The 16052-nt window shown below is 37.8% G+C and overlaps 1 pseudogene; it reads left to right on the top strand.

Annotated features, from left to right (window-relative positions):
- The first annotated feature begins 10919 nt into the window (after positions 1–10919).
- Positions 10920–15172, top strand: LOC139608014 (N-acetyllactosaminide beta-1,3-N-acetylglucosaminyltransferase 3 pseudogene; annotated as a pseudogene).
- Positions 15173–16052: the final 880 nt, after the last annotated feature.

Genomic DNA, 16052 nt, shown 5'->3' on the forward strand with positions numbered 1-16052 from the left:
GCTCATCAATAATGTAATGCACAAGCACATAATCTTAGAAATCCTACAGGGATTGCTCATTGAAAACAAGACAAGGATGCACACAGTATCTTCCATTAATGTTTCTAAGATATCAGAGCCAGGGCCGTGTTGGTTGTGAGGTGATCATGCTGAGCTCTCACGTTGGTGTTTAGTCCATATAAATGATACCTCGTATATTACAGCTGGCAGCATAAAGTGATAGCTGCTTGGGCTGTTGACGCTGGTAATGCTCTGGATGTTGATGGACATGGTAATACAATAAAAACCCACACAAAAGCTGAACTAATCTTCACCTGAGCCCCGGACAACCCCAGGCCTTCACAATATACATGTGTTCAAACTGCGGCACTGCCTCTAACGCACCTTCAATGCGCATAAAATATATTTAGACTTACCAAAGTGCCGCTCTAACCACGTCACATTTGGCAATTAGTTTAACAGTTTCACCGTAACAAATAGTGTTTTCACGTTGACATTTTTTTTTCTGTCACCCTCTAATTGTCTTGGTACACATAACATCTGTTATCTAACAAATTTCATGCCATGTGTTTTCTTAGGTGAGGTGAGGTGTCGAGTTTTAAATGACAATTATAACGAAGTGTTCATGTGCACTAAAGAGATAATTGTGTGTACCGCTACATCAGTATAAAATAGGCTAATCAAATCATGAAAAATAAACCAAATAATGAAGACATATTACATTGAACGATTATTAAAGGCTTAATAAGCTATAATTTCAGTTTGTCTGTAGGCATGTCCATTAAACTTTGAATTATGTTCGTACTCAACTCTTTGACATTAGTTTTGAAAAAAATAAACGCCACCTGGATTTTGTTTTTTTAAACATGCATATAAGACAATCTTTATACTGTTTCTAGGCCTATTTATAGCTCTCAAGATGCTGTGTCATAGGCCTGAGAGCTGTTCAGGTGTAGGGCCACATCTGTAATCCAGGCTGAAACACAGTTGCCTACCTTTGAAAGCTGCAACCATTTCTTGGTGAACACTGCCCCTTGGGCCCAAACCATCACAGTTCACATGCGCTCCATTCTTAGTGCAGCCTTTGTAACTGAAAGTACATGATCTGCATTTTAATGACATCTGGGCCATGTAGACTCAGAAGTCCACAACTGGAATTTGGTCAGTGGGCAGTGTGCACCTATTGTGTAGTGGCTACATCTCAAAATGGGGTTGTGACAAGAATTGTTTTCTCCATTAGTAAAACAGTTCTGGATTAACTCTGGCATGAAGCTTCCAGTGTGAACAGAGTAAACAGCATGTTGCAGGTTCAAGTGCTCAGTGTTATCTCGTACCAAAGTTTTTATGTTCCATTTAATTTTGATCCGTATCAGTTAAAGGAGTTTAATTCAATTTAGTCTCTCTGCCAAAGTGAATGCATGGCCAGTGAGTTGCATCTTACAAGAAAATGTAAACTAACAGCTTTAGAAATTTCACAGAAAATAATGCTTTTGAGAGAAGTAACACACCTTGTTTTCTACAGTATATCATAAATAACTCACCTGTGACTTGAAGTGCATGATGATAGCCAATTATGTGAATTAACATGTGAACATGATTGCTGCATTGCTACGGTGATGACATGTTTGGAAATCTGGGTTGTTCTTTGCTTTCGCTGTGTCCTTGGTGCTGTGAATTAGGTTTGACACTGCTCCTGATGGAGGGTTGTTTTTCTCATAAGGTTGAGTGCTGATCTTAACCTCTCTTAAAGGATGGCCTTCACAGAGTTTTTTTTTAATCTCTCTTATCTGACCATTTTACCCACTGCCAGCTGGGAGAAGATGACTCGGTTTGGGAGGCAGCCTTTTGTCGCTTTGACACAGTGGCCGTTCGTGTTGAGCTCTTGCTACATGAGCAGAGCGTTAGTGCTGTTTGTCTCTTGAAATATGCTGGCGTTTGTCCTGTAGCTCTCCCTTAAAATGTCAAGGCTTCTGATCACTGGTGGAACCTTTCAAATGGAGGCAACACCAAGACTCGATGCCTGGTTATGACACATTTGAGGCGGGGGATCACAGCAAAGACAGTTCTTGTCATGCAATAGCTATTGCTTTGAAAATCACTGTAGGTCCTGCAGTTAAGGTATATTCCTGATTTGATTTTTATTTTTTTGATGGGCCAAAACACCACTCAGTACAAGCACAGGACAGTGGATCTGACATGCAGAGGGCCAAAAGGATGATTCCCATGGGCACTGATTTGAGCCTATTCTTGAGAATGCATGACTGACATGAACTAATATGAACTCCTTCACACTGGCAACTTTAGTTTATTTGTGAAACATCAAGCATGGAAGCAATTTATAGCGATTTATAGGGTTTTATATGGTGAAATGTGACACTGCTGTACGGTCGTCCAGCCGCCACCACAACATCAGCTTCGCAATCTTGTGAAACACAATTTCACCTTTGTACAGTGAGTCTGGAAGTCTGGATAATTTAGCACACAAGTGCTTATGTGTCCTGTTGCTTTCTGTTCTAAACTATCCAACAAAGCAAAAAAGCCTGTCCTTAAGTACACTGACTTTGAACAGTGAAGACATAAACCCGTTTGTATTGGGGAAAAAAATGATTTATAGTATGAAGAGATATATAAAGTTTGTTTTATAGATGATATTATCACTGTTTTAACCTGGGTCCACTAAGTGTTGGGTGTTTAAGCATCAAAAACCCCTCAGCCATGTAACTGAGCCTTGGCTTCTTACCAAGGTGTCCATGTAGGCCAAGGATCCCCCCTTTGATCCACATTTACCTTGATGTCTGGGACAACCATTTCTGCAGTGCAGCCTGTGAGATAAACTGTAATATGCACTGAAGAAGAACTCCAGTCCTGTAGATAGTAGTTAATGCACAGTGCTGCCATGTTCCACTTACACTAAAGTAGAGCTGAAGTAGTGATTAGTGGTGGTGATTTTTGGTTCAGACAATGGGACTGTAATTTAACCGGTCCATTATTTGTGTAGGCATCACTAAAACTAGTTATTAATATCACAACAGTGACAACAGACAAAGAGGCAGTTAACCAGGTGGAATATGATGTTGTTAGCCGTTAGTTAGCTAACCTGCAAGTTTCTACTTTCTGACATAAATTCAAACTTAATGGCACAGTTGGTTCTCCCAATTATTAAATATTGTAAACTCACACATTTTAAATCACTAACGGTACATAAACAAACGGATGAAAACTGTATCAGTATTTGTAGACTTTACAGGGCTGTGACATTCTCCAGTCAGTCTGAAACTTCAAGATTTATGTTTGACTATAAAAGAAATCAGGATTAAAATGTTTATCTTTACTGCTGTTTTATAAGCAATGTCAGCAAATTATATCTGTATGTGTATTACTAGTTTAAATTATCACCTCTTTAACACCGCTAATGTTTCCCTGTTGACAGCTCTGAGCCCAACCTGGGAGCTCTTAAGCTGTTCGTTTGTATCCTTGAATTTTCACTTTCACACATTTCCCAGTTTTTCAGGAGAAGAAGGTCGATGTCTGAATCTTGGCATTTTGCCTCTTGCTTTTTCTTCTCTGCTCTCCCACACATTCCCGCCTTTATCTCCAGGCTCTTTCAGCTTGAGGGTGAGGGTATTATTAGGCTTCATATACAACTAACTTGAATCAGAAAAAGTGCTAGTGACAGCAAGTTGTTAGTGGGAATTCTTGCCAAATATATGCTGGGAAAGTGTAATTTGCATGCTGGTTTCCTCAATGTGGTGTCTGCAAGGTTTAAGCCAGAGTAAACACAAATGATACATTTTAATCTTACTGCACTGAAACACTGTCATTTTACCTTGGATATTTCATTAAAATCCTATATTAAATGTTAACAGTTGGAGTGCCATTGAACAAGTCTCTCTCAAAAAAATCATATTTGTGTCTTTGATAGCCACCCATTTCCCCAGGCTTAAGCAAGGCTACGATGGGGCAAGAAAAAAAGATGATGCAGGTGTTAAATGTTGCTGTCAGGACTCTTATCTGGGACATTTTTGTCTGGCAGTCATTCATGGCCTTCATGGTGCTTGGTCCTACTGGAACTCAGTCCTTCAAGAGGGTGGACAAAAAAAGGGAATCATTTTCAAATGATTTAAGTAAAATAGCAGCTTTCAGAGGACAGATGACTTTGTTCAGTTATCCTCTGAGGGTGTAGTTTGTGGTTTCATGGCACAGTAATCCTAGTAGCTTCAGGCAGTTTTCATTTTAAGCAAATACTGTCATAATTTTTACAGATGTTTTTTTCTTGTCATATCAAGTAATTCAGCTGCTTTGGCATTAAGTAATGTACGGTATGTGAATCTCTTTAAAATGACAAAATTAGTTTTGCAATGCATCATTTTGTTACAATATGTTCACCCTGAAGAAAGGAACACAAATATTCATCAGCAAAATGAAAGCAACTGTATTCTGACCTTCTGTAATTATCATTAACTGGGATTCAGGTGACTGATGATTGGCTTAGAGAAACTGATGAGAAAAATATGCTAAGGGTCATACTACTTGACTCTAGTGCTATATATATATTTTTTTTTAGAGAAACTGAAAGACTGTAGTATTTTTGGATTAATTTAACAGCATAAGGCAAACAGTTGTATATGTTGATGATTCAGCAAGATATGCAGCAAAATCCCAGTCCACTGCTGAGGAACAAGGGAATTGAACAGAGAGAAATAATAAGAACTAAACACAGAGGCTAATAGATTTAATTAATTTAAGTTGCACGTGAAGGATGTGCCTATTGAGCTCAGTTCAACAAATCAAACTTTTGATTATAAGTCAAAGTAAATTGAAATTACTGGCAGAAGGGGGCAGATGCTTCAGTGTTACTTCAGAGGTACTTAATGTTAAATATGAGACAACAAGACAGGTTTATCTTGGCTCAAAGTAACACAGATTGGAAGTCTCAGTACTCAGTGAGTAGATTTGTTTAAGTTTAAGTTACTATAATTTCATATTTAATTGTTATACTAGTCAAGCCAGTGGAGGTAAATCTATATTGACAAAGCTACAAACAAATGCATTTAAAAATACTGCATTGTATAGAGCTTTGGTTTTATGTAATTTTATATCAATCAATATAATGCTGCTCAGTTATTATATCAATCTAACTTGAATGTTAAATTCATGTAATATGGTTAAGTTTGGTTTCATTATCATCGCCTTTTAGTGACATAGAAGATACTTAGTATTGTTGTGTTACTTACCTGTAAGTATGTTGTGAGTTGGCGTTATGGTGTGTGATTTCATGTTGTCTGATAATATGGTGTGTGATTGGACGCCAGGAAAAATAGCCTTTGTTTTGATGAAGCTAATGGAGATCCTATTGAATGAATCAGTTTTCTTAGAGGATAAATACTGGAATCTTTGAAAGACAACTTGTTTAAAGTGGAAAGGTCTGTCTGACACGACATGGAATGTACTACTAGTAAACAACAGATATGGTTCATAGCTGAGTATTTGAAATTTCTGTTCTATTACAAAATGCTAAAAGTTGCATTTCCTCTGCTAGAATTGTTAATTGAAGAGCATTTTTATGTGGTATTGTGAGTATATTAACAGTGAAGTTTAGGTTACATTACAGGTGTCAACTGTGTAGTCACTGATTGTACCCAAGTCCAGTGTGGCAGCACCTGTGTGGAAGTCAAAACACAGAAAATAAAGATTTAAAAAAGTGTCTTTATTCTCATTCCTGTCTGCAATTTTCTAAATATTATCATGTCCATATTTGGATTGTCACTACGTTTTTTTTCATGTTTCTTGGAATTTGTTTTCCCTAAATCAGATACTCCTCACTTGATAAAAGAAAATCCTTCACAGCAGCCAATACAAACTGCCTGTTCGTAATCAAAATTATACAGAGTCAGTCACAATTTTCTACAAGTTGTGGTGGCCAGCAATAGGCTATTGTGTCTTGACAGTGTATTCTGTAGTCATTGAATGATAGGCTTCAAGTTTGTCTTACCAGTTCTATTACAGGCTCAAATAATGCTAAATATTTGCTGTTAAATCTGGAAATGACTGTGTACCCTTAGTTGTATAGATATGTCGTGATTTTTTTTCTCTGCCATTTGTCGGCCTCCTGTCACACTACACCAGCCCATCCTGGACTTTCTTCCTGTTTCCTTATCCACCTGCTGACCTGTTCTCTCATTTGCATTCCAGTTTTCACGGAAACTTTTCCACCTAACTTGACACCTGTTCCCCATTTCCCTTATCTGCTCCACGGTATTTCCCTTAGCCTCTTTTTCAGTTTCCAGATCTGGGCCAGTGTCTCTGTGTGTTTCCCTGCTGCTCATGCTGTGGACTCTCCTTCCTGCTACGTCTATGTAGTTACCTGTTGTCTGTGCCTGCCTGCCTCTCCATCTGTCTGTCTGTACGGCTGCTCCTCATCACTTACTCTATTGAAGTTCCTTCATTGCACCAGCTTGCCTGTGTGTCTGTGCTTGGGTCCTCCCTGCCTGTGCTCCTACCACCAGTCGTGATAAGATATGCAAATAGGTTTGGTATTTATTTGCCAAAGTTTTGAGATATCTGCTGAGCATAGTTCTGCCTCCAGCCTGATATAATTATAGTGAATGGGATGTAGTTTGTGGTTTGCAAAACGATGAGAAATTAGCATACACAAAATGAGAATTGAGATGTTGAGAAATAGGACATTGTGTCTTGCCAGAGAAAACGAGAGATAGATGCAAAGTCTTTTACTTTGACACCAGAGACTGATCTGATGTGTCAAAAAGCTGGTATACAAGACCAAGCAACTCCTGCAGGATTATAGTCTTTGCTCTTACCACTGAAAAGCACTTATGTAAGCTTTAGTCACACTTGAAACGTCTCTGCATCATTGCTGTACCAAGTCTGATGTCTGCTGTATTTACTGTGTATAATACCAGAACACACGTGCCCATGATAAATAAAAGGGCATTCAGCAACCATTCAAAATCTATAATTCGACCTTTAAATTTAGGTTATTTGTATCCCAAACACAGTGAAATCCACACTTGTATACATTGTTTATTAATCATGTTTAGAAATTACATGTTGAAAGATTTTTAAATGGCAATTCCATGCATTATAATCTACAGGAACAATAAACATGTCCATGTTCTTGCTGGTGTTTTGCAGTTCACTTTGCAGCCCATCCAGATAATCCGTTGAGTCAGCAGGAAATGGAACAGTAGTTTTAATACAGAGGTGTGCACCTATCAGACGACAGAGCTGATGCACTGAGCTGAGGGTATTTGTGGCTGCTGTAGAGCTGCTGTGAACCTCCAATTAGTTCACATCTGGTTCACAGTCAGTGAAAGCTCTATTATACAACGACAACCTCTGAATTCAATTGAAAACCCCCTGAGTATAGTGTGTTTATGTAAATTCAGTACCTTTCAAATTATTTCATTGGGATAAGTACAGAAAGCCTTGCAGTGAAATGGTCCTTACAAACTATGTATATGCCAAAGTGAGCAGTTTAGTCAATAACATTTTGTTTTTTGTCTTTTAGTCATTTGAAAATCATACATGAAATTTAAATTTTTCGGATTCTGTGATCATTTTATTACCTTTTTCATTACTTTTTAATAAGTGATTTTGTGTATTTAACTTTTTTTTCACACTGAGTGCAAGAAAGGGATATCAGCAAATGAAGTCTTAACACCATTAAAAAAAAGTCTATGTTGTACCAAAGTCAAATATGACATTAATTTTAACTGGAAATGGAAAATGAGGAGGTCTGTTGTTTTATATTTCAACATTCAGGTTCATATTCATGTAATTCAAACAACTTGAATTCACTTGGAGCCATGGGTCACATTTACATTGTGATTAAATCACATCCTGGTTGTTTCATAGATTCTGCCCTCCTGCTTTCACATCTTGCACATCGATCCAAGTTACACAGGTCAGTGAATCACTGAAAGGTTGATTATTTTAAAAGGAATAGTGTGGGTTTAGAGGAAAGTCTTCTTTAATCCTCTCTAAACAGCTCAACACAGAGGTCTGACTGTGAGCTCCAGCTTCATCAATGTGAAGCATTCAAATTATGTTTTTTCATTTTGAGTAGTAATTTAAAGAGCATCTATTTCAGCTTACTAGAGGGTGGAAACTTGGTTGTGCAGACTTTAAAATCTTTAGTTGCACTAACTTTCAGTGTAACTGTATCAGCTCTCCTCTGCAGGCCCCTCTCCCCTATTTTTTTGGCTGGAGCAGAGAAAACAGCATTCCTTAATTATAACTGCAGAGGTGCACTGTGTTACTGACCAGTACAGAAAGGCAAGGGGAAGGGAAATTAGCTAAATTTGCTGGAATACAAAGTTTCATCTCTCACTAGAGTTAGTAAACACAGTATAGTTTCCCCATTTTTGACATTTTCTCAACAAAACTTAGCACTTCTTACACAAGATGAAAAGTCTTCCTGAACTGACCCTTGCCAGAGGGAACAGAATTTCTAACAATAATTAGACTGATTGTTGAATGCCCATCATTTGGTTATGAATTTATTTTAAGGTTTTTAAAGGATGCCACTTCCTTAGCATTTATAGTGTACTAGACTTTTGGATGTAGTCTTCTGACAGCCAGTTATTTTCATTCATTTCCTCAAGGTGTGGAAAATAACTGGCGTTACTTCAAGCTATTGTCCTGTTGATGACAGACTGCAAAACGTAAGCAGGGTGCAAGATTGTGCTAATGAATCCTGATAGTACACAAAAATGAAATGAAACCAATGCCACAGTTGAAACAAGACTATGGAGTCCACAGCAGTGCCAGCAGACATGTGAGGCTGTACTTTGGCACAGCTTTGTAGTAAATGCTAATGTCAGCCTGCTAACATGCTCAATGAAGAATGAATGTAAATTAAATGAACATGCTGATTTATTATGTGTACCATCTTAGTTTAGTGTGTTAGTCTGGTGATGTTAGCTACTTAGTACTAAACACAAAGTAAAGATGAACCTGATGGGAATGTAGTTGCGTAGGTATTTTGAAATTTTGAGCCATATTGCTAGCATGGCTACAATAGCCCACATGCTTGGTTTGCAAAAAGGTTAGCTGTGAGGTCCAGTGATTTGCACAGTAAATGAGCTAAAATGTGACAATTTCTCAATAAAAAGTTATGTCTAAGTGAAGAACGATGTCAAATGTATGTGGATTTCATTCAGCCTCTGTAAAAAAAAAATATATTTTACTTTTCACTGTTTGAGAATTTTAAAGGTAAAGACTTCTCATTCTGCTGCAGTGAATGCACAGTATGTTACAAAATAGGACTTTAAAACTATGATCAAGCCTAAAAGGTTTGTTTTGACAGTAGAAGCCAAACTCAAAAAATCCTTCTAACAAGCAACTTCATTCCAAGTTTCCTCCATTTGACAGACATATAAACACTGTCACCTTTGCCAAACTTTGCTGAAATTGTCTTATGACCTTAAATGTGAGCTTAGTACTCGGTCAAAATGGAAAGGTCTTCTCAACTAATCGATCTTAATTCCATCCTTGTTGATGAAGCATTGTGGTGTTACTGAGATCTTGCTTCAGACAGCTCCTTTACATGTTTAGCTCTGTGTGGTCCACATGTTATTGCTTTATAAAATAATACTATATGTTTCGTCCTTCGTAACGTCAACAGTCTTGAGAAAACTATATCATTAATGCTGATTGGACTGTTTTTTTCACAGTATATTTTTCTGTTGTTCTATTTGGAAATGCAAATGTACTTCAATTTTGAAAATGAAATAATTCATTTTCGCTTTGATCAGCTGACAGCCCAATTTAAATGGGCCATGTAACAAATACTCAGTGCAGAATTGTGCTCTGCATGAAGAGTAGGTGTTGTGAAGAAATCCATCAAGTTTAGTCCAAAATCTTGAGATACTGTAGTATTTGTGTAACTCTTACCATAGCAACTCTTCTATCTTATTTATACCCTTCAGACATACCTTACTCAACAAAATCATCTACTCAAACAAAAATCTCTTCCTCAATTAAGTGTCATTGCATGAGCTATGACTGAACACTGAAAAAGTAATTATGTGAGCTCTGTGATGTTTTTATTTGAATGACTTTTTTAGTAGCAGGCAGGGAACAAGTAATCCTCCTTCAACCATGTTTCTACCTCAATTAACAATCTCTTCCAAAAGGATGCTTGGCTCCTCCAAGCACAAGTCAGAGTGACACTGAGAGGGCAACATCCACAATGAATGGGGTCACACTGTACCACTAAGCAGAAAAGGCAGTGCTTAGGTAGTTTGCTTTCCTGCAACATCAACTTTTATGGCAAATTATTTGTGCTTCATTCTGTCATTGCTGAAAAAATACAATGGACAAATACAAGAAAATGTAATTCACCAGCACATTTAACAACTTTAACAGGAGCAGGAATTAATGCGTAGCTAGGGCGTCCAGTATGGACATAATCACTGTTTAACAGACCTCTTAGAGGAACTTGGAAAATAATTATGTTTCTGCTCTTAAAATGTCTATCTTTTTCTGGAAGTCGAATTTCAACCAACAGAAGAGTTACTCACTACTAATACTTTACCTCAGTCTGCCATGAATGTACAAAATGTAATGGTTGAGTTACAGTTGTTGAGACATTTCACCAAAAATAAAAATGTCAAACTAGAGGAATAGTGAGGCGATCATTAAAGACAGCAGGTCCACCAGCCATGAATGAAATTTTGTGGTAATCCATCCAATAGTTGTTGTGATATTTCACCAAGGACCAAAGTGGTCAATGGAGTGACCAACATCAGCAACCCCAGAGCCATGCTGCTATTGTAGCTAAAATGAATCTGTATTTTGTGAGTTACTTTAAATTATCTATATTTTCAAAAGGGGGTGGGGGGGTGGGGGGGTGGGGGGGGGGGGTGCTTGGGGCTGGTTGCCACAGATATGGCAAGGAAGACAGGAAGTATTGAGAGACTTTCTTTTCATGCAGTTTGCTGGCATTAAGACAAATATAGATTAACACAAAACTTTTAGACCTTTAGACAAGCAGTGATATGTTTCTAAATCACTGGGTGAATATAAACTGGCGCATTAAAGTAAGTGATGTTCACAGCTGCAGAGACTTAACTGTGAAGCAGGAAACAAAATGGCATCTGGCACACAGCACAAAAACAGAAAGTATTCAGGCACATTCACGATTTATTTTAAATGGAAAAAGTTCCTATTTTGTGCCTATCAATTTACATCCAATAATCCATAATGCAAAGCATTTTTAACAATTTGAAATTAAATCTACAACACAATAAACAATAAAGTGTTCAAAAGGTAAAGGGATCTGAATAGTTTCTGAAGCCACTGTATCTACTGGCACCTCAAGCACAAAGAACAGAGCATGCCTGCCACTGGAAGAGAATCACTACAACCGAACCAAAAAAGTAAAAGTAAATCAAAAGGCGTTTGACATCAGTAGTCAAGACAAATTTGGGAAGGCGTGTTATTATGCAAAAGAGCATTTGAATGAATGGGTTATGGCATCTGTTATCTTGTGTTTGGCTGAGAGTTATATCCATTTTTTAAATATTTAACTAGAAGGAGATAAAAGATAATAAGTTCTACTCTAGAAGAATTTCTTCAAATTCCTGTTATACCCCAAGGCACACTAAACTACTGATGCTTAGAGGAGTCGTTTTGGACCACACTGAAAATAAATCTATTTTACGCTACATTAGACAGTAGCAGTGTCAGTGTGTCCCCCTGGAAGGCGTACACTTCCTGGAAGGGTCATCTCAGCAGACCTCACTGTCTGTTGTGGCCTGTTCCTGTCCTTGTTGCGGGGCTGAGCCAAAACAGACTGTGACTGATATACTGACTAATATTAATACTTAATAGCCTATTAATACTTCATAAATCAAGGAGTCTTTATTTTATTTTATTTTATTCTCAGTCCTCTTGAGCACAGTACAGTAAGTGATTCATCTCTCTTCCAAACACACACACACACAAAATGCAATACAGCCTATGACCCCCGATGTATGCTACAAAACAGGGAAAGTGGGTTTAAACTAAATGCAGTACACAATCCTGGTATCTTTTGGAGACCCTGGGTCAATTTAATTTATCCAGACCAGTCATTCACTTTCTCCAGTGAAGCCTCTAAGTTCACTCTGTTCCTTAAGCTATTTGTGTTAACACATGTCTGGTGTCAAACTTGTTGAAAATAATTATTGTTCTCTGAAAAGTTGAAGCCCCCGGGGTATGTGCTGTAGGAATGTGCTGGAGGATTTTTTTGTTCAGGGTATGCGAAAAGCAGATGTGCTGTTTGACTTGTTTGGCTTCATTTTGTGTCACTGATACTGTGGTGTAATAAATTGTGTTGATTATTGAACCAAGTCAATTCTTGTAATTTTAAGAGTTTCCCATATGCCCTCCATTTATATGTTTATGGTGTTATTATTAGTGGATAGTACCAGTGAATTGCCAGTAGGTGTCAGTATTGGTATGTGCCACATGTTACATTGCCAACCTAAAGTATTATTTTAGTAGTTTAAAAGCTTTTGTTAAACAGGTAGCACATGTGTTTGCTTACTGTCAAATTAGAGCACAACTTGAATTTTTGACCTGATATTTTGAAAGTGTTCCAAATTACGTAGCAGTCCATCTGCTAGTTGCAAGGCTATTTCGCTCAAAACTAAAACTTTGAACTGCATGGTGGCACTGGAGAAAGGGTCTGAAGTTGTCAGGCTTAAACAATATCCAAGTTATGTTTGTTTGTTTGTTTGTGTGTTTTTTGAGACGGTCCTTCCCAGAAAAACAACAATACTGATTATCGGTTCAAATATTAAAAACAACCGGTCATTCACTACATCTACAAGACCTAAGTCAAAGGCAACTACACTTCCTTTGCAGTCTTGAAGATGTGGCCTCAGTGGAACCCAGACTTAATTGGTGGGAACGAGTCTGAAATCTGCAAATATTTGTATGATAATAGCGCTGATGGATCTGCAGAAGACTCCCCTGTGAACTATGACCGCCAAAAGGTGCTGCGCAAAACCTGGGCTGAAGAGAGGTTACACAAGGGTGTTTGGATCTGAAGGCTCCTCATTTCAGGAACAATGGATTCTGGTTTTGAGAAAAAGAGACAAACTCCTTGAGCTGGAGCAGCAAGAGTATAATGACATTCTACGGTGGGACTTCAGTGACACATTCTTCAACCTTACCTTGAAGTGGATACTCTTCCTGGAATGGATGGAGAGAAACTGTCCATATGTTCGCTTCCTGCTAAATGGAAATGATGACTTCTTTGCCAACACAGACAACATGGTTGAGTATCTCCAAAGCCTTAGGGACAATGATGGAAGCCAGCACCTCTTCACCGGCTATCTGATCCAGAATACTGGACCCATTAGATGGTCAGGGAGTAAGTATTTTATTCCTGTTCAGTAGCAGGAGTCAGACTCATATCCCCCGTTCTGTGATGGTGAGGGCTTCCTCCTGTCGAGCTGCACGGCTTTGGTCATATACAAAATGTCCCACTCAGTCACTCCTCAACCCATGGATGATGTTTACATGGGAATGTGTTGGGCAAAGCAGGACTCAGTCCTTTCATATTGGTGTGATGACAAGAGGGATGTACATTCAATCTAGTCCAACAACAGCTGTGTCACAGTCAATGTTTACAAAGCTGAAAGTTGTTGAAGAAGAAGTAGTTGCTGATCCTTTTTCTGATGATCGACTTAGCAATTTATCAACTAATTGTTTCAGCTCTAGTACAAATATGGTATTCATTATTGCAGATTGGAAACAAAACATTGGCCTAAGCCTGGGAAGGAGGATGTGGTAATACAGTTATTATTATTATTATTATTATTATTATTATTTCACCTAGGAAAAAACTTAATTGAGGTTTATTGGGCAAAAAAGAAGACTGTGGCAAGTTATTTATCACTAACAAAACATATGTCAGTTATCTTTGTTTTTATTCAACATTTTTTAAAGCAGGCATGATTGATTCAAGCTGAGCTAATGGACATTCATTTTTAGAAAGGGTAAATTAAATTCTCTGAAAGTGTATGTGAATTATTGGTTTAAAATCTTACTTCATATGTTGAGAGTTGTACTTCAAACCTGACAGTACAGGTTTTACACTAGGTGCTTGTTAATACATTACCTTATTACAAAACAAACAGTAAAGACAGGATGTGGAAGACCAAGAAAACCTGCATGTCTGCTGGGCAGAAAGGCAAAGCTAACCCCCCACATGACTGAAAAGGAGCTGCGGGAAGGTTTAGCTGACACAAGAGCAGTGGAACGCCATTGATGCACAAACAGGATCTACATGGAAGACTCATCAGAAGAAAACCTTACTTGAGATCTCATCACATAAATCTATGTCTGAAGTCTGCAAAATAACACCTGGATGAGCCAGAGTCATTTTGGAATCAAGTGCTGTGGACAGTTGAAGTTAAAATTGAGCTCTTTAGCTACAGTCACCAAAAGTGTTTGGAGGAAGAAAGGAACAGCTTTGATGAGAGGAAGACCTTGCCAACTGTCAAGCATGGGAGTGGAAATATTATTCTTTGGGGTTGTGAGGCAGCCAGTGGCACAGCAGGAAATGTTACACAGATCATGGGAAGAATGGATTTCACTAAACATGCAAATTTTGGACACATATGTTCAGTAGTCAGGCAAGAAACAGAAACTGAAGAGAGGCTGGCTTCCACGACGGGACAATGATCCAAAGCAGACCTCAAAATCCACCATGACCTACTTCAAGAAACACAAGCTGAAGGTTTTGGCCTGAACATCACTGAATATCTGAGATTTTAAACATGTGTGTGCAGGACAACCTAAATATATCCCAGAACTTGAAGTGATCTGTGATGAAGACAAATGAAATATGTCCAGAGGTGCCCAAGCATTTTCACGCAACTGTATATAGGGCAAGTCACCTAATTTCACTATCACTGATGAAAATAGCCTATAACCACTCTAAGACCAGAATTAGATTAAACTTGTCAGATATCCAAGGAAAACCCCACTTTGCTCTGCAAGTGTACAATAGCCATAAACCAGTGAAACTCCTGTTACAAATTTTCATTTCCCTCTTTGCATATTCTATTTTATTATAAATGGATTTCAGACTTTGGTGCATTTGGAAGTGGAAATTACAGAAATTTGTGTGAAAGCAAAGGATCTTGGAAATCTAATAATCCCCCCCCCCCCCATCCCCCACCAAAAAAAAAAAAAAAAAAAAATCTGTCACCTCATTATGAAATTTAATCAATTTCTTGATCCTGCAAATACACCTTTATTTGAAATAAGAGTGATTTTACAGTCGACCTAGATTATCTGTTTGTTAATGCACATTTCAGGTGAAAGCTCTGATATCACTGACTGAAAAGTGAGAAAATTCTGGAAAATTATGCATCTCAAAAATGTTAGACACCCTTTTTAGAACAGTGATATCTCACTAATACAATCTGACACTTTCAAAATTAGACTGAGTTCTTACAGGGTGCGTCAATGAGAGGTCACGATACAGTGATGCACGTGGTAAGACAGTATGGTCAGTATAGATCATATAGATATAGCAGCAGTTTTAGACCACCTGTCATGCACACTACTATTTATGCACAAGGGAAGTAATAGTGCAATCATATTTAATATTTTTAAGGACAGTACTTTATTTTAATGTACTTTGAATGGTTCTTTTGTTTTTAAAAGTTTTACTTGGGAATGTAGTATGTAGTTTTTGTTAGTCTCAATGGCTTTACTCTATGAGTCTTTATTTCCTATGTTTTGGTAATAAGCATTGGTTAATGAGGATGGGAGCTCTGTAATTTGATAGTTTTTTGATGGATGAATAAGCTGAACTTTGAACTTTAACTGCTGACTGAGAGTGACCACATCATTCATTGTGCAAAACAGGTTTTAGGCTTTTGTCTATAAAATGTCTAAAACAGTATTAATAGAATTTCCCACAGCCCAACCTGTCATTCCAAAACCCGGCAATATTCAGTTTATTATCATGTTTACAACATTATTTTTTATCATACACAGCAAAGAGAAGCATCAAACCTTGACAG

This window comes from Trachinotus anak, unplaced genomic scaffold (genome assembly GCF_046630095.1).
Source record: "Trachinotus anak isolate AG129_WGS33_773 ecotype Australia unplaced genomic scaffold, CSIRO_AGI_Tana_v1 ptg000024l, whole genome shotgun sequence".
NCBI classification, from domain to species: Eukaryota; Metazoa; Chordata; class Actinopteri; order Carangiformes; family Carangidae; genus Trachinotus; species Trachinotus anak.